The sequence below is a fragment of the Struthio camelus genome, chromosome 32, assembly GCF_040807025.1.
Source record: "Struthio camelus isolate bStrCam1 chromosome 32, bStrCam1.hap1, whole genome shotgun sequence".
NCBI lineage: Eukaryota > Metazoa > Chordata > Aves > Struthioniformes > Struthionidae > Struthio > Struthio camelus.
In genome coordinates, this window is record NC_090973.1 from 2826583 (window position 1) to 2845963 (window position 19381).

At 54.3% G+C, this 19381-nt stretch overlaps 1 long non-coding RNA gene across 1 annotated transcript; it reads left to right on the forward strand.

The window, feature by feature from the left end:
• Window positions 1-3581: 3581 nt before the first annotated feature.
• Window positions 3582-13770, forward strand: LOC138063552 (uncharacterized). The gene is made up of 3 exons (XR_011137088.1): window positions 3582-3834; window positions 7928-7991; window positions 13604-13770. It is a non-coding gene; the product is annotated as an uncharacterized lncRNA (long non-coding RNA).
• The last annotated feature ends 5611 nt before the right edge of the window (window positions 13771-19381 follow it).

Consider the following 19381-nt stretch of genomic DNA (forward strand, 5'->3'; position numbering starts at 1 on the left):
CAGGTGATCAGCCTGCTGGGGGCAGAGACCTCCTGGTCTCTCCCAGCACTTCCCACCCGCTTCTTGGCACCTCCGGGGAGTCAGGCAGAGGCTTTGCCACCATCGCTGCTCAGCTCTGTACCTTTGCAACGATGCCGTGTTCAGAGGCCCACGAGCTCTGTGGGCCGGGGAGCGAAGGCAGCCTGTCCCTTTGGTGGGACGAAGCCGGGGTCCGGCTGCGCTGCATCACTGCATGCAGCTCCTGCTGGCCCACCTGCGGGAAGGAGGAAGCACATGATGGAGGTGGTTGTGTTGGTACGAGCAGCCCCTGAAGCACAGGAAACCCCAGCCCCATGTCAAAGGGAACCTCATGGCTGCGCATGGCCCAGCTGCACTTAGCCCACAGCTGCTCTCTGCCCCTCAGTGCAGAGCTCATGGGGTCCCTGTGGGCCTTGGAGTATCCAGGTCGGTGTGTGCTTTATCTGAGAGAAAATCCCCAGGGCCACGAATAAGTGCCCCCTCGCTGGGCGAGCTCATGCCTGGCTGTCTTGCCCCACCTCCCCTTCCCCACCATCCTCGTGCTCTGCACGCAGGTCCCAGCCCTGCTGCCTGCCTCTCCCTCCAGACCCACCACTCACCTTCCTCCTGCACTCCTGCGTGCCTGGGTGTCCGTCCGTGGACTGGGAGCAGGCGTTCGCCTGCCGCTCCTTGTCCATCTCCGGGATCCACTCGTGAGGACCTGCTACTCTGGCACCAAGGGGGAGCTGCTCCCTCCTGGTCAAGCTGCTCTCCTCAGATTGGGGACCCCTGGGGACTCTGGTCCCAGTAGGGATACGGTCACCATGGCGACCGCCCCATCACAATGGCCTTGTGGGCATGATGCCACCTCCATCACAAAGCCCTGGTGGTCACCGTGGGGACCCCATCACAGTGCCTTGGTGGTTGCCATGGAGACCCCCATCACAAAGCCTTGGCAGTCCCCCTGGGGACACACAGCACCATGCTATTGCCTCCATGCCTCTGGTCTCAGCTTTTGAGCCTAGCTGAGAGCTGGTATCTAGGCAGCAGGAAGAGTTTTCTTCTCCTCAACTCTACACTCCTCAGGCCTTGCAGAGGCTGCCCCTCTTCAGGCACTCCATAGCACACATCTACTACAAGGCTCCACCCCTCTTGGTCTGCCTGTTAATCCTCACTCATAGCTCTCGACAGGCCCATCGTCCATCCCTAGGCAGAGCTCCCTGCATTCCCACTGCTCTCTCTCTGGGGTTTCTCTTGTCCACATCACCCTGCACCTTTTCCTTGCCAGCCCAGGCCAGCACTTTCTCACTCTTCTTTGAGTCACCCTCTCCCCGCAGTTGCTCCCACTTTAAGGCTTTCCTCACCAGCTCAGCCACCTGGTTGACCATCAGGTCAGCAATGGGAACACTCTCCTCCCAAATGAAGTGAGACAACCTGCAGCCTCAGTCCCTTGCTGTGGGCTTGGCTTTCAGCACCTCCTCCAGCTGCTGGAACCCCAGGCCAGATGGGGAAGCAGGAGCTGCCCTCTCCTCTCATCCTCTTCCTGCTCATGGGGCCTTTTTTCAGCTAGAAATCCCTCTCACCACAAAACTGCAAGGGCTGGCATGGGCTAAGAGCAGGACTGTAGGCAACAGACCATGCACTGCTGCAGCATGCCTTTACCTCCCCTCAGCCCCATGTGACACCAACCCCTAACCCGACACCATAACAAGAGACAAAAAGTCTGATCTCTAGTGCAGAGGTTCATGGAGCTGTTTTTCCCCACACTCCTTTACTACCCCCAGCCCCCTGCCCTGGGGCTGCACTCAAGAGCCAGCCCAAAGCCCCTTCACTCTGCCCTTTCCCATCGGGCCCCTGGCACACTCAGAATGAAAGTCAGCCCTGGAGCGTGAAGGGTGCGGGAATGGAGTTAATACCATGAATTAATTGCAATTAACATGCAACCTAATGACTTTTCTTTCAGAAAAAAAGGTTCTTTTCTGTTCTGCCCCTCAATTTCCTGCTGTGTCCCATAACAAGAAAGCAGAAAATCGGGATCTTTTAACAGGGTTCCCTAGTTATAAATACCTGCCTTCTGCTCCTTTTAAGCAGCCCCTCTCTCCCCTGCCTCCCACACACACACCAACCCTAGTTTCTTTCCTTTGCTTCAGCAGCATGCTAACGTTCAGAAAGCATACATGGGGGGGTGGGGGGGAAAAGAGACACAGGAACGAAGAGCAGAGGGAAGAGAAAGGAACACAATGTAAGACAACGCTTGCAAGCCGTGTCAGACACACACAAGTCAGGAGGCACCTGCTCTGCGGCCAGACCTCGGGCAGAGGAGAGGGGCATCGCTCCTGCCGCGGGCCTGGCTCCCGCCGCCCCAGCACGGGGCTGAGAGCGACGGCCCTCGACGGCTCCGCGGGGAGCTGGGGGGCGCTGCGGGGGTGGGGGGGGGCACGGCTGTCCCGAGGGCCTGTCTGCCTCTGCCCCGGGCTTCCCCCAGCAGCAGCATCCCAGCACTTCCCCTCGCTCCTCCCTGGCTGCGCTGCTCGGGGGGTGCTCTGGGGCTCCCTGGGGACAACGGCGGTGGGGGGAGCTCCTGTGCCGACACTGACGCTCAGGGTCTCCTCGCCACGGGGACGGCGCTGGGAAATGGCCTCCGCTGCCGGCACCGAGCCGAGGGGCCGCCAGCAGAAGGGGCGCCGACGCGGGCGGCTCCCGGGCCGCAGGGGCCCAGGCCGGGCCGGGCCTTCCCCAGCAGCTGCTGGCAGACAGCCGGGCCGGGCCGGGCTCCGGCTGCCCCCGCGCCCGCCCCCCGCTGCTCGCTCTCCCCAGCCCCGGCCCCGGCCCGCGGCCCTCGGCCCCGGCGCGGCAGCTCCCGCGGCTCCGGCTCCAGGCTCCGGGCGGCCCCGGCCCCGCCAGACGCTGCCCCGCGCGGCACCACCCGCCTCTCGGCCCCGCCCTGCCCGCAGGCCCCGCCCACCCCTCCACCCCTCCTCTGCATCAGTACGCATGCTCCGGCCTGGCCCCGCCCCCATCAGGCCCCACCCCACCCCTCCTTTCAGGGCCCCGCCCCTCAGCTCCCCTGCCTCACCCGCCCCTCACCTCCCCTTGTGCGCATGCGCACTGCCACCCCCTGCCTCTCCCGTCCCACCCCAGGAGGCCCCGCCCCACCTCCCAGGAGCCAATGGGGGAGTGTGGGGTGGGCGGGACTTTGGGGCTGGAGGCGTCACTTCCGGAGTGGGGGGTGGGGCTGGGGGTGCTGCAGCTGCCGGTGCTGGAGGCTGAGGAGCTGCCGTGTGCGGGGCCGGGGACAGAGGGCTGGGGACAGAGCAGGGCCTGGGCGGAGGGAAGTGTGTGTGGAGCGAGACACCTCGTGTGGGAGCTGCCGTTCTTCCGGCGGGTGTGAGGGGGAAAGGGAAGGGGCGGCCCCGAGCGGGCGCTGTCCTCGCCGGGCCGAGGAGCAGGCCGGGAGCGCGGCCTGGCGGGGGGAGCGTTGTCAGGGGACTCACGGGTCAGGGCCCGGGTTTTCCGGGTGTTTCCAGTATTCCTCGACGCCACTGTCCTCATTGCTTTCTCCCAGGCCCTTGGCTAAACCCCAGTTGTAAAGGCAGAGCGTCACCCTCTCATCGAGGTGGGTGTTGCTGTTGGAGATGGAGGCATCTAAGCATAGCTGCATTTTTCCTTGCTTCTGCCTTGTGTCCATCCGTGCTCCCTGCCTCTGGCTGCTTTAGCAAATCTGAGCTTTCCTCGTTTATTACTGAATTATGTAGAGAAAATGGCTCCTCCTGTGTGATCAAACTACATCTGACCCCGAAGGGTTTGAGAAAGGACAGGACAGCACTCTCGCGGATGGTGAGTGCTCTCCTAAACCTGGAGCAGGATGTGCTTCTGTTCAAGAGCGGGTGTTGTTACTGTAGCCAGGTATTTAAGTGGTAGTTATCCCTGAAGGTCACACTGGGAAGGTTGAGTTGTACTTTGTGTCTGCTGGAAGGCTGCTGCTGGCAAGTTGTGCCTGAAGACGGCTCGACTGAAACGAACGTTGTGCTAAAGGTTGACCTGGAGGACACAGAGATGTTTTGCCTTCTTGAGTTTTACCTTCTGAAATATGAGCAAGTACTGAATGAGAATGCTTTTTTACATGAATAGATTGGCATTTGCCATCTCCCCCCCTCCCAATATTTTGTGCTTGATTTTGGTCGTATATTGCGAGCAAACATCGTGTGCTCTGTGAAGGATATCATTTCTGTTGTAGGAAGTTTGGGTGTACCTGACACAAAAGGGGAGATGGTCCAATAGCGGTGGTACTACCTTGGTGGGAGGATGAGAGTTGAGAAGAAGGGATTTGGTTGAAGAAAGACTGAAGAATCCTTCCAGTGTTTTCTAATTACTTTCGAAAAGACTAGGAAGAAACCTTAGAAACCACCTGCAGTTTCTGTTCCTGAAGCAGAAGTATTTGCCAGACTCCCTCTTTGTATCAACTGACAAACTCTGTCCCCTGACTGCTGCCTCCTGCCTGGTTAGGAAGTGTGCAGCTGAGAATTGGTTGTGAGACCTAGTTCCTGAGTGTTGCTTTAGCAGGACGTTATTTAAGTGGGTGCCTGTGAGTTGCTTTTCTGTCTTTTATTTTGTGACCTGTGTGGGCTTGTCTTTTTCTGGAGCTTCCAGAAGGTAGTGATTTGTGTGTTTGCTTGTGACCTTAGATGGCTTAGTACTCTTTAGTCTCTTTGTTTCCTTGAGGAAGGAGGCAGGCTTTACGTCTAGGCCGGGGTGGTATGTTGTTGCTGGTAACAGCCAGAAACGTTGGGTGCGAGAAGGGGGTGTTAGTGGGAGGCATGTGAGAAAGAGGCCAAAGTCGCAGTGGTAGGAGAGGCAGCTGTGTGTGAGCAGTCTGTTGCCTGGTTGAGGTGTGTGGGGTGTTGCTGAGATGCTGCCGCGGTGGCAGGAGGTGCTGCTGGAGAGACTGTGCCATGTGTGTGGGGGAGATGATCGGGCGAGGTGCTGGGAGGGGAGAACTCAGGACCTGATGCGTAGCGTTGGGAGTCTGGGCGCTGCACAGGGAAGTCGGTCTGTGTGAGACGTGTGTGTGGCTGCCCAGCCCTGTTCTGCCTGTTCTTTCCTCGGCATCGAGGCACGGGTGGAGGACCCTGGGCAGACTGAGGCAAGGGAGAGAACATCAGGAGTTGTATGTTTTCCAAGTAATTAGTATGCCTTATTGTTTTTGGGTGTTGTGTCCCGAGGAAAACTCTGGTTCTTCTCCTAAATCATTGTTACTGAAATGGTGAGGCTTTTCATTCATGATGTTGTCTGTGCTGAGTGACTGTGACAGGATACACTATTTCTCCTGCCAGTGGTTGAGGTCCCATGTCAGCAGAGTGACCTGGACTCCAGGTGGTGTTCTCTGGTTGTGTGCCTCTGCCCATGGGCAGCAGCGAGAGTTTCAGCTGAAAGTCTCCAGTCTTTTGGTTGAGGATGTCTAAATCAGCCAGAGCTTTTTTGCTAATACAGCTTGTTATGGGAACAGTTTGACCCGAGGTTTCCAAGGAGCAGAGTCTCACACACGTATAGCAGCAAAATGAATGATTCATGTAAATGACAGTACAGCATAGTGACAGCTTGAGTTGGGTGCCTCTGGGAAGGGACCCTTTACAGTTTTATTTCCCTGCCTGCCAGGGAAGATCTCCTCCAGTCTTCTTTACTGAGTCGGTGGTCCCTCTCCTTCTGACTGGTGTCTCTCTCCTTCTGACTGGTGTCTCTCTCCTTCTGTCTGGCCTAGGCCTTCATCCCAGGCTGGCTGCCATGTCCTTGTTTCCCACAGTCCCTTCCCTTCTGGAAGGTCAACCACAACCCAGGTGCATCCCATCTTGTCCCCTGCATTCTACTTTGTATCCTCACTAGCTAGTTTTGTATTTGTATTAGCTGATTGTAATCTGTTTTGCAGTTACCTGGTGGGCAAAGTCACATCATCAGCAATGTTTCTGGAGTTCACTGACAGTTGGGCCTTGAGGCCTGCCGGCTTCATCTACTTCGGGCACTAATACTAAGCAAGAGTCAGACTTGGGCTAAGCTGAAGCTAAATCAGCTACAATTCTCTTCTCTAACAAGCTTCTGTCGGGATCTATGGAATTAAGCAAGCTCTTTCTGGAAAGAATGACAACAAACCCCAAAACCCTGTCGGCTAGTTCCTGGCTGAAGTGGCTTTGTAAGGTTTTTGTGAAAGTGAAGATGCATGTTACAAGTGAATAAGAGAGCCTTTGGTGTGCCAGTGACTTTCTGAGGTGTAGGCGGAAGTCTGTTCTCCTAGGGGTGACCTTTGTAGCGTCTGGCTTTTTGCAGTAATGTCAGTTAATCAATTCTTTGTGCACCCTTAGGTGCCCTTTAGTTAACTGAATGTAGAGTTTAGACAAGACTCTTAAAGAATCCCTTTGTAACTATGTCTTTGCTTTGTTTTGGTGTGCTTTGTTTTCTTTTGTTTTGTTTGTAATGATGGCAGAATGTTCAAATCAAGGAGGCAAATTGCACCATTTCTGGACAAGCTCAGTTCCGTTGTTTACATCAAGGTTGTTTCCTTTACGAAGCTTCTCTAGAAAGTTGAAGGCATGTATCTTTTGAAGGTGTTTTGAACTGTGTCCTGCAGAGAGGCCAGGTTCAACGGGTTTGCTGACAAACAAGTTTCTTCTCTAGCCATCAGTTTGTTCAAATGTCATGTCATGTTACTATTGTCCCTATGGGTTTTTTTTTCCAGCTTGTTCCTGAAATAAGAGGTCCCAAGTCCTTTTTTAATACGCCTGTCACATTCTTATGCAAACATAGGAGTTTTGTAATTATTTTTGAGGAGGTCCAGGAATTTGGGGAAAGCTTGTTTTGTGTTGCAAAACGACAAGCTCTGCTTGTGACCTGCGACCAGCACATGTCATAAGAAAACGACTAATGAGGGCAAGTGTGGAATCTTGGACTTGAAACTCTAGCCAGTTGCTTGCTTCGTTCTGAGAAACTTTCACATGCTGTTTGAAGGGCCTGTTTGCCAGAGTTCAGACTTTGTACTCAGGCAGGTAGTGTTAGGAAGTTGTCTGCATTATCACGGAGACCCATGCATTTAATTGTCCCTGAAAGTTGACTGGTGGTTTTTCTCTTATCACTTTCCCATCTGTCAGTGCAGGTATCAAGGGAGGTGAAACTTGGGGCCCAGAGTGGTTTCAGAGAAATGATCTGATCGGGTACAGAGTCTCTATTACCATCCTGGATTGAATGGCTTTAAAGCACAATGAGCATGGGATACCGTGGGGGTCGGTTGTAGGTCTGCCCCTTGAAAAGGTGGATCTTTGGTGACAATGAAGATATTAGTTTTTGGAGGAAAAGGGATGTATATGAGGAGACCTTCAATGTCTGTGTGTTTTCTTGATCTTCAGAGCCTGTGTTGTTTTAATGGGGACTCCTTCCCAAATGGAGACGGTCTTCTGACTAGCCTCTAAACTGCCAGTGAACATCTTGAAGACGTCCATTTGTAGTTCAGTGTGCTGGTGTTTAGTTTGAGTGGGCTAGCTCTGCGTGGATGCAGATATGGTTGCAAATGTTCATGTTTTCCCTTGCAGGTTAGCACCTAACTATTGCTCCCCAATAGGTCACCAAGCACTTTACAGAGGAGGAGCTGGTGGCTTCCCCATCTTCCAGCTAGTGAAACTGATGCAGAGAAAGGAAAGGGCTTCTGCCATGTGTAGGTGGAAGGAAGTGGGGAAGGACCCCAGCTCTCCCTCCTCTCCCAGTCTTGCTGCTCCAGAAGAGTGGTGCTGCAAGCTGATGGGATGTTTTCCCTTGTTCATGTGTGCAGCAGAGGTGGTAGCCAGATTCAGCTCTTCAAAAAGCCTTTCTTAACCAGGAGGTGGCTTCTTCACAATTGAATGTGACAACATGGAAACAGCCCATTTCTGTCTTTCTCTACTTCTCTCAGGCATTACAGAGCAGCAGAAAATGCTTGTGACCAGGATCAACCAGTGAAGCAAGCCAGTGCAGGGGTAAGCTTGTGTTGTTTCTTATTTCCTTTTTAGGGAAAGCTGATTGACTGTTTTCAGCCAGAAATACCTGCACTCTTCCCTGTATGCTGTTGAGTGAAGAATGCTCTCATGCCAGGTGTTATTCCCAGGGGAAGGGGGAGCATTCTTCAACAAATGGCACTTTCCCAGAGGTCTTGTGCTGTCATGTATTTTGTTTCTGCGCCATTGTGAATATTCTGCACTCTCTCTTCTGGTTCCGTGGGAAGAAAAAGCAGTATTTAGGAGGCATGACTTATCCCACTTCATCTGGGCAGCAGAAAACAGTCTAAAGAAGAATCACAGAATCACAGAATCACAGAATCGTTTAGGTTGGAAGGGACCTCTGGAGATCATCTAGTCCAACCTCCCTGCTCAACAAGGGTCCTCTAGAGCATATTGCCCAGGATCACATCCAGACGGCTTTTGAATATCTCCAGCGAAGGAGACTCCACCACCTCTCTGGACAACCTGTTCCAATGCTCTGTCACCCTCACAGTGAAGAAGTTTTTTCTCAGGTTCAGGTGGAACTTCCTGTGGTTCAGTTTCTGCCCATTGCCTCTTGTCCTGTTGCTGGGCACCACGGAGAAGAGACTGGCCTCATCCTCTTGACACTCCCCCTTCAGATACTTGTACACATTTATGAGATCGCCTCTCAATCTTCTCTTCTCCAGGCTGAACAGGCCCAGCTCTTGCAGTCTTTCTTCCTAGGAGAGGTGCTCCAGCCCTCTAATCATCTTGGTAGCCCTCCGCTGGACTCTCTCCAGGAGTGCCATGTCTCTCTTGTACTGGGGAGCCCAGAACTGGACACAGTCCTCCAGGTGAGGCCTCCCCAGGGCTGAATAGAGGGGCAGGATCACCTCCCTCGACCTGCTGGCAACACTCTGCCTAATGCACCCCAGGATCCCATTGGCCTTCTTGGCCACAAGGCCACACTGCTGCCTCATGTTTAACTTGTTGTCCACCAGCACTCCCAGGTCCTTCTCAGCAGAGCTACTTTCCAGCAGGTCAGTCCCCAGCCTGTACTGGTGCATGGGATTATTCCTGCCTAGGTGCAGGACCTTGCACTTGCCTTTGTTGAACTTCATGAGGTTCCTCTCCGCCCACCTCTCCAGCCTGTCCAGGTCCCTCTGAATGGCAGCACAGTCTTCTGGTGTGTTAGCCTCTCCCCCCAGTTTAGTATCATCAGCAAACTTGCTGAGGGTGCACTCTGTCCCTTCCTCCAGGTCATTGATGAATATATTGAACAAGACTGGACCCAGGACTGACCCCTGGGGGACACCACTAGCCACAGGCCTCCAACTTGACTCTGCGCCATTCACCACAACCCTCGGAGCTCAGCCATCCAGCCAGTTCTCAAGCCACCTCACCGTCCACTCATCTAGCCCACACTTCCTGAGCTTACCTAGGAGGATGGGATGGGAGACAGTGTCCAAAGCCTTGCTGAAGTCCAGGTAGACAACATCCACTGCTCTGCCCTCATCTACCCAGCCAGTCATTCCGTCATAGAAGGCTATCAGATTGGTCAAGCATGATTTCCCTTTGGTGAATCCATGCTGACTACTCCTGATCACCTTCTTGTCCTCCAGATGCTTAGTGATGACCTTCAAGAGGAGCTGTTCCATCACCTTTCCAGGGATGGAGGTGAGGCTGACAGGCCTGTAGTTTCCTGGCTCCTCCTTCTTGCCCTTTTTGAAGACTGGCGTGACATTGGCTTTCTTCCAGTCCTCAGGCACCTCTCCTGATCTCCAGGACCTTTCAAAGATGATGGAGAGTGGCCTAGCAATAACATCCGCCAGCTCCCTCAGCACTCGTGGCTGCATCCCATCGGGGCCCATGGATTTGTGGATGTCAAGTTTGGACAAAAGATCTCTAACCTGATCCTCCTCCACCAAGGGAGAGTCTTCCTTTCTCCAGCCTTCCTCTCTTGTCTCCAAGGTCTGGAATTCCTCAGGACTGGCCTTAGCAGTGAAGACGGAAGCAAAGAAGGCATTCAATAACTCTGCCTTGTCTGTATCTTTTGTCACCAGGGCACATGCCCCATTCAGCAGCGGGCCCACGTTTTCCCTAGTCTTCCTTTTGCTACTGATGTATTTGAAGAAGGCCTTCTTGTTGTCCTTGACATCCCTTGCCAGATTTAATTCCAACTGGGCCTTAGCCTTCCTTGTCGCATCCCTGCACGCTCTGACAACGTCCCTGTATTCCTCCCAAGTGGCCTGTCCCCTTTTCCACATTCTGTACACTTCCTTCTTCTGCTGGAGTTTGGCCAGGAGTTCCTTGCTCAGCCAGGCAGGTCTCCTGCCCGCTTTGCTCGACTTCTTCCTCAGAGGGATGCACTGATCCTGAGCCTGGAGGAAGTGACGCTTGAATATTAACCAGCTTTCTTGGACCCCTCTTCCTTCTAGGGCTCTACCCCAGGAGATTCCCCTAAGTAGGTCCCTGAAGAGGCCAAAGTCAGCTCTCCTCAAGTCCAGCGTTGCAATCCTACTCATTGCCCTGCTCCCTCCTCGCAGGATCCTGAACTCCACCATCTCATGGTCACTGCAGCCAAGGCTGCCTCCAACCTTCACATCTCCAACTAGACCTTCTTTGTTCGTTAGTACAAGGTCTAGCATTGCACCTCTCCTCGTTGGCGTCTCCACCACCTGGGTCAAGAAATTATCATCAATGCTTTGCAGGAACCTCCTCGACTGTTTGTGCCTAGCTGTGCTGTCTTGCCAACAGATGTCAGGGTGGTTGAAGTCTCCCATGAGAACCAGGGCCTGTGATCGTGAGGCTACTTCCAGCTGTCGGTAGAAGGCCTCATCGATGACTTCCTCCTGATCAGGTGGCCTGTAGTAGACCCCCACAACAGTGTCACCCATGTTACCCTGCCCTTTAATCCTTACCCATAGGCTCTCAACTTGCTCTTCATACACCCCGAGGCAGAGCTCCATACATTCTAGTTGCTCCCTCACATAAAGAGCAACTCCACCACCTCACCTTCCTGGCCTGTCTTTCCTAAAAAGCACGTAGCCATCCATGACAGCATCCCAGTCATGTGAACTATCCCACCATGTCTCTGTCACTGCAATGAGATCATGGCCCTGCGACCGCACACAGATCTCTAACTCTTCCTGCTTATTCCCCATGCTGCGTGCATTGGTATACAGGCATTTGAGAGAGCCAGCCAAGCATGTAAGCTTCCCAGAAGAGGTGCAAGAAGATCCTCCATAGCCATGTCCCATGCTGTCTCCCCTGGTTGTATACACCCGCTGGAGGCATCCTGACTTGAGCGGTGTTTCACTGACTCCCCTGCCACTATACCACTCCCCTTCCCCCATCTTGCCTAGTTTAAAGCCCTCCGTACCAGGCTGGCCAATCTGTTGGCAAAGACGTGCATGCCCCGCTTGGTAAGGTGGATCCCATCGCTCCCCATCAGCTGTTGATCTTCAAACAGGGTCCCATGGTCATAGAAACCAAAGCCCTATTGCCAACACCAGCGGCGCAGCCAGCTGTTAACTTGGAAAACTCGTCTACTCCTCCTCCTGTCCTTTCCCCTCACAGGCAAGATTGAGGAGAAAACCACCTGGGCTCCCAGACCCTTGACCACCATTCCCAGAGCTCTGAAGTCCCGTTTGATGGTTTCCAGTTTGCCTTTCGTGTCGTTAGCACCCACATGGAAGATCAGCAGAGGGTAGTAGTCCGACGCGTGGACAAGCCTTGGCAGTCTTTCCACGACATCTCTTATCCGAGCCCCTGGCAGGCAGCAAACCTCTCTGGACAAGAGATCAGGTCGGCAGATAGGTGCCTCTGTCCCCTGCAGCATGGAGTCACCCACAACAATCACTCGCCGTTTCTTCCGGGGGTTCCTGCACGGCACAGGGTCTGTCAGGCCAGTTGCCTCCCTTGGAGCCATGCCCAGCCTCTCCTCAGCTTGGAGGGCGCTAAACTTGTTCTTCAAGGGTAAGTCTTGAGGAGGAGCAAGAGCCTTTCTCCTTCTACGAGAGGTCACCAGCTTCCAGCCCTCTTCAACAGCGTTATGATGCACCTTTACACACGGTGCTGAGCCCTCTGACACCTCCGCTGCAGTGGGGGCAGGGGACTTCCGGAGCTGAACAGTCTCCGAGAACACCCTGTCAATCTCCCGCTCATCCTCTCGGATGCTACGCAGCCTACTAACCTCCTCCTGTAACTCCTTTATCTGGTGACGCAACTGGTCAACCACAGCACACCTCACACAGGAGAGCTGTCTGTCAGTCCAGGCCTCACGGAGAGGCCCCAGGCACTCCCTGCAGCCTGACACCTGCAGAGCTGCATCTGCTGTCTGAGGGTCTGTCTGGGTTGAGGCCTCAGACACAGCCAATGCAGCACCTCCCGCAGCCACTGGGGAACGTGCTCTGTGGCGTGTCATGACCATGCCCCAGGGAAGGACACACCACTGCGCAAAATGTGCAAAATGGAGAGATGCCTTCTTTGCCTTCTGGCGCCCTTCTGCGCGAACTGCTGCGCAAACTGCTGCGTCTGTTCGCTGCCTCTGTTGGCTGCTCCCTTTGTGGACCATCATCTTTCCTCCAGATGAAGACATGGTCCCCTTGGCCACTGGGGAAAATGAGGAAGAGGGTGATTTATCAGAGGTGCTCTGCACAAGTGAATCAGAAAGCAATAGATTTCCTTCAGGAAGGCTCTCTGCATTGGCCACAGGGGAAGTGCAGAAGAACAGCTTAGACTCTGCACCTTTCTGCAAGGTGTATACAATTGTCGGAGACTGATAGCACCCCCTCCGTTCTTTAGCTCTTTGCAGTTATCACTTCTGTTTGTCATTCCCCATCAGAGCTGCCCTTCTAGCTCTAGAAATGGGGCTCAACATGCTTTCACTCAGGACAAGTTCTGTCCAGTTTCCCTTCACGCAGTGCTTGGATAGAGCAAAGAAATAGATAAGAACTCAGTTTTGCAAAGCCAAAAGCTTGGGCCAAATTGTTCCGTTCTTGCTCAGAAATGCAGCAGCTCTGGTCTCATCCTGGGCATCATCTTGTTCTGGTTCCAAGTGTGGTTAACATACTGCGCGTTGCCCACACAGGAGAGACAGTTTAGTACTCCTCCTCAGTGCATCATAGGGAGTGTGATCTCCTTGTAGTTCCATGCGCTTATTGGAGAGTCACGCTGCTCTCTGTTCATGTGGGACACTTGAGGAACAATACTGCAACTCCAAAAGTGCCTGGTAGGTCCTGCCTCTGGCTCCTGCCTGCTGCACAGTGTAAGCCTTGGCAGGTAACTCAGTGTTCTCTCACGCGTCAGTTGCGTGGCATTCGGGGAAAAAGCCAGAAGTGGCTGCCTTTGAAAAGACTGGAAGGATCAAGTAGGTGGGTGTGGGATATGAAGGTCCTGATGCCCCCAGAAAGAAGGAAATAGGAATTCAGAGCTACAAAGGTGAATATGTTCCACCTAATTTCAGTTGTCAGAGTGTCTAAAGCTTAGGTGTGAGCTTAATCTAAGCTGAGGTCTGAGCTGAGACCTAATCTCTGAATCAGGCAGCTAATTCCCCTGCACTAGGCCCCTGGCTGTACACAAGCTTTGAAGACTGTTGTCTGTTTTAAGCTTTGTTTTCTTAATCATAGACCAGGACTATGGCTGGGAAGTCAATGGTTGGAGCTTTGCTGTGGGAGCTAAGAAGATTGTTCCTACTTTCCATCAAGCTGGAGAGGAGTGGTGAACAGCCTCTCTGCGAAGGATAGTGCCATGTCATACCCAGCAGTGCAGTTTCAAAGGAAGTTTCCCTTTGATGTTTTTCCCATCTGTGCAGGTATTGTACTTCTGCCAGCCCCAGGTCTCACTCGCCTGAGTGCTCCGGGGGCCTCACCTGCTCTACAACAAAGTCTGAGCTGTGTTTGGTGGCAAATCCTGGGGCTGTCATTGCTGGGCAGTATGATGTCCTCAAACACTGTCCTCTCTCCTTTTATTTCCCCCAGCTCCAAGCCCAAAAGCTAGACGTGCAGACTTGGGAGGCTTCAATGTAACTGATAAATTGCTGGACCAGCCGTGCCACTTTACCAGCAGCTGTTTCTTTCTTCCTTTACAGGAATGATCTTCTCAATTTTGTAGATTCCGCTGTCTTCAGGGCTCATGTTTTGAAGTTCTTCAGGGTAAAATGTCTCCTTGATGGTTTTGTGACTGTAGTTTATTAAACAGGACACGGGTATCTGAGCCCTTCTCACAGCTCCTACCATACAGCTCACAAGCTACATTTCCTTACTCCACCGTGTCCCTGCCCTTGCCTGCTAGCTGGGGAGGTGGCTCTGTGGGAGGAAGTTCATGTGTCTGTGGCAGAATCTGAAGCCCTCACAGCAAAGCATTTCCTCCAGCTCTCAAATCTTGTTTCTTATATATATTTTATTTTCTGCAGGGAGGTGGAGGTTTTGGGCAGAAAAGGTGTTCTGTGTCCTTGGAAAAATGAAGACCCCAGGAAGAGGCTCTGCCTTGGCTAAACTGAGGTGTTTGAAGTGCAGAGAGCCACAGGTTGGAGTGCCCTTGCCATCCCTGAAGAGAATAAGTTGGTTTCCCAGTGGGATGCAATTCATCCTGAGGAAGATGCCTAGGAGGAGATTCAGTGCAGAGAGCTGGACACCTAACTGTGGGTGCTGGTGTGGAGGTACCTCCCTGTGAGCTGGATAGTAATCTCACCTGGAAATGTACTCAGTGCAGAGGAGTGGGGAGTAATTCCAGAGACCATTGCTTCCATTGCTTCAGCAGCTATCGAGTGCCATTTTACATTTCCTAGGATGTCCAACCTGTTATCTAGCTGTTGCAGCAGGTGGTGAGTGGGAAGTTCAGGGATAAGGGGAGCAGGAGTTGTGTAGTGTGGCTTGTGATTTATGCTGAAGAGGCACCACTGAAACAGCGGGACTTGGGGGCTGGGGATCAGTTTTTTGCTCTTGCATGGGGTTCCTGGTGAAGACGTTGGGCCCCAACAAATGGGGTCAGGTTTCAGGGTGCTGCAGGCTAGGCCTGAGGAATATCAGGAAAGTTGAGGTTACAGAGATTGTATATCAGCACTGCGAGGCAGTGCTTGAGGATGGAGGATGATGTGGGGAGAGTTACGCAGGGCTGGGGCAGCAGGGATGTGTCGACTGCACTGAAGCAAACCATTAAAGCTGTGTGTGTCTGTGTGTGTCATTAATGGAAGAGCCGCCACACATCAAAAGTGCTACTTGAGGGCAGAGCCGTTTGTCCCTTTCATCTTCCTGCAAGCAGTGCCTGTGATGCTTTGGTCTAATCAGTGCCTGGGGAGGGACATGGATTTCTGGCACCAGCTCCATCTCTAACAGCCCTCAGCAAGCCCCGTTAAACCTCCAAGACACTTTATTCCTGTGATTTCACTTCACACTGTGTGACTTTCCCCTGGGAGCTTGTAAGATTGTGGGAACCACAGTGAGCTTGTCATTGCCTCTAATCTGCAGGGTGGCTAGTAGGAGAACTTAAGAGTGTTGTTAAGTACAAAGTTTTTAATGAGCACGTGATGTAATCTGGTTTCATTTGTTTCTCATGTTTAAGCCTAACAAAGTTATGCTAACGTGTTTCAAATGAACTTCATGAATGTCCTTTTCCAGTGGCGATCTAGTGCTATCCCATGTAATATGTGTGGGACAGTGGGACGTCTGTTATGAAATGTAGCCTTCCAGGGTGCACTGATGTCCCAGAATTTCAGGCCTTCCTCTTCCTGCTGGTTCTAGTTATCTGTATGATGATTCTCCTTGGGAATATCCACGTTTTTGTGCTGGTGACTGCGGAGCAGCATTCCTGGTCCTTTCAATCCTGCCAGGGATAGGATGTGTTAGTATGCTATTCATGAGATTGGGAACCCCTTCTGCCACAGAAAGACTTTCTCAGCCATCTCCTTCCACCTCACTGTAGAAAGAACTTTCTGCAGCAGCCTGGTCACTGTGTATCTCTTACCAAAACCCAGCACCCTGACAAACCCTAGCAAAGGGTTTTCTGTCTTTTACACAGCCCTGCCTCTTCTAATCAAGATGCTCAGGTTGCCATTGGTAATCCCATCCCCAGCCGGCTCTTTTCTGTCTTTCATATCATGATAGAAAAGATGCATTTAAATATGCATGCACGCATTTGTCTGAATGTGTGTCTTCAGTCCAAGAAAGATAAGGTTAAGTGATCTGCACAAAGTAGATGCATTCAGGAGATAGACTCCCAACCTGAGCAGATTGCTGTCACCTGATCTGAGAAATAGCAAGCTGAGTTGTAATATTTTCCTGTTGCAATGTAGCTTTGGAACAAATACTGTGTTTAGGCTAGCTGGGAAGCAGGTACATGAAGTGTATTCACAATTACAGCAGAAACAAATCAGCGCCAGGTGCGTCACAAGTGCTGGGCTCAGCACTGGGGAAGGAGCCTAGCACAGTCCCCCCATGTCCCTCTGAGGCCCACTGCCACCACGCAGGCAGCAGCACAGCCTTGGTGCCAGGAGCTGGGCGAGCACAGCCAGGCTTCTATGTGACACGGCCCTTGGGAGAAGGAGCAACCTGGAGTGTGCCAGTGCTGGGCCTGTCTCACTGCAGGCTGCATAGGGGCTAGTCCCTGCCTCACAGTGCTTGCTTACCAGGGGACCTGTGTCGCCGGTAACTGCCAACCCTGGTCCATCCCTGTCCTGTGAGCAGTGTAGGGGATTGACAGGCTCAGGAAAGGGACAGGAGTGTCTGGGAAGCTCTCACAGCCCTGCGTACACTTGATGGCTGCAATATGCAGGCTCTCACCTTCTTGGCTTCCTTGGGCAGGTAGTGACCTCTCAGTTTTCTCCTTTTTTCTCCTACGTCAGGGCAGTAGCCCATTGCCCCAAAGGGAGCCCAAAGGAGGGAGGCTGCAAAAGCCTACAAGGGCAACAGATGCCTTGGCTGTGGGGTTCCCCACCTCAGATGTGAGCTGGCTGGCACATGGGGCTGAAGACCACGCTGGCGCACAGTCTTTGTGGCCCAGCCTTTTCCCAGAGTGTCATGGGCCCCAGCTGAAAAGGCAGGCGCTCCTTTCGGGAAGGGCTGCATGCACCACACGCCTGCCCCAAGCCTGAGGTGAAGGGGGTGTCTCAGTGGGGAAGTAGAGGAAGGATGGGTCTGGTTGGTGGGGCTGTGAGAGAAGCAAAGATGGTCTCCTCCTCTGCCCACACCATGGTTGCTTCCAGAACTGCAGGCATGCAGTGGAACATGCCGCATACTCAGCTGTCAAGGTGCTGTAGCCACTGCACAGCCTTCTGGGCCTCCAACACCCCCACACAGCCTTCTGCATGTCTGTGCACACACTGGCTCCGAGCCCCAGCATGCTGCCAATGTGCTGGCACCCTCTGCACCCAGCTTGGCCACCTCTCCTACCGATCCACAGCAAAGGGGCCCTGCTCCCACTTCCTGCCACAGCAGTGGCACACAGCTGCCACCACACTCTGCCGCCCTGGCCCCAGCCCTCACCAGCTCTGCTCTCTCCTGGGCAGAAGACCTTCCCGGGCACTGCTTTTTCAGGACCCTCTGCGCTTTCTCCCTGGCCATGCTCGCAGCTTGCTTCTGCGCCACCTGCAAAGCCACCAAGGGCACATTGTCACCGAGCATCACCAGCAGAGCGAGGGCAAAGGGGCTGCTGCATCCTCAGCACCACTGTGGGCACACGACAAGCCCCACACAGGAAGTGCCACACCTTCGGGACAGGCACTTGCTGCTCAGGCTGCATGCCTTTTCCAGAGGCCTGCCCGTTTTCCCTGTGTGCCTGGAAAACCTGCACCGAGGAACCCATGGCCACAACCTGGACAAGCTACGCGTGCACACAGAGCAGCACCAGGGTGAGCATGTGGGGGTTAGCAGCGGCACTTACGTCCTTGCTGCTGGGTGCGGAGACCGGGACTGGAAGTGGGACGCTTTCCAGGCTCTACAACGGAAGAAATTGGTGGCACAGGCACTCAGGAGGAGCCTCCTTTGGCCCTTTGGCATGCAGCTCCCACGCACAACATGCCTAGCCCACCTCAAGGCATGCAAATCCTTCAGGCAAGAGTCACAAGCCAAGAGCCCAAGAGCCCTGACCCCTTTGCCCTGACTCCCACCACAAAGGGCTCCCACCCACCACCCTGCTTGGCCGTCGCCTCGGGCCTCTGCCGCCTGCCTGCTCCCAAGTAGCCCCCCTGCAAAGCCTTGCGAGCACAACAGACGCCTTGCCTCAGAGGCTTCCCTGCATCACAGGGCAGCTGCCTGGCAGCACGCGGGGCTGAAGACCATGCTGGCGCACAGCCTTTGCGCCACCTTTCCCCAGAGTGTAATGGGGGCCCCAGCTGCACGGCCAGGCCCCAGCTGCAAAGGCAGCTGCTCCTTTCAGGAAGGCCTGCATGCACCACACGCCTGCCCCAAGCCTGCAGCCAAGCTGCCGTCTCAGGGAGCCAGTGGGCAAGCGGGGGAATCATGGGTCTGCTTGGTGGAGCCGGGAGAGAAGCAAACATGGGCTCCTTCTCTGCCCACGCCAGGGCTCCTCAGCTCAGGAGCATTTTTGGGGGCAGCAGCTCAACTTCACACCGCCCTCCCCCAGCAGACCACCACCTCTGCCCACCAACAGAGCCCCAACAAAGCCCTTCCTCACAACCTCTCGCACCTCAGATCGCTCCTTAGCTCATACCGGAGCACCGATGCCGCCGCTGCTGCTCAACCGCCTCCTGCTCTCTCGCGGGGTCCGAGGCAGCTGTGCTGGCCCTCTCCACAGCCTGACAAAGCAAAGGAGGCCTTTGCAGCGCAACACAGCACGCCAGCCCTACTCCTGGCCAACGTGGTGCCAAGCAGCAACAGCACCCCTCTGCTCAGCAGCCTCCCACCTCGCCTCACTCACTTCGCAAGGGCCCACAAGGGAGCCCGCACCACAGCCAGCCCACCCCTCTGCTCCCACGCCAACTACAGCCTCTCTCTCTTCCCTTCCCTCCACACCAACTTGGCAGCTTTTGCCCTGCACCTTCCCACCGCAAGCAGTGCCTTCCCCGCGGTGCCGAGCGCCCTCGCAGGTGCCAGGCACGTGGCGCTGCCACCGCCACTGCCACCCCTGGCCCACCCATCGGGCCCACCTCCCCGCAACCCACTCGCCCTCCTCTCCCCACACACCCACACACCAGCCTCTCTCCCTCCTCCCTCCTCCCACCATGGCACCCATGCCCCCACCGACACTGCCGCTCCCTCCTCCTGCTGCCTGCCACCCACCACCACTTCCAGCACCGCCTGCTTGCCCACCGCACAACAACCCGCCCCAGTGCCCTTAGCAGCCCCCCGCCCCTACTCCTCCAGGCAACACCCCTCCTGGCCATCAAGCGCTTCCAGGGACAAAGGGGCCATCGGTAGTGCTGCGCTCAAGGCAGCCCCGCTCTCACCTCC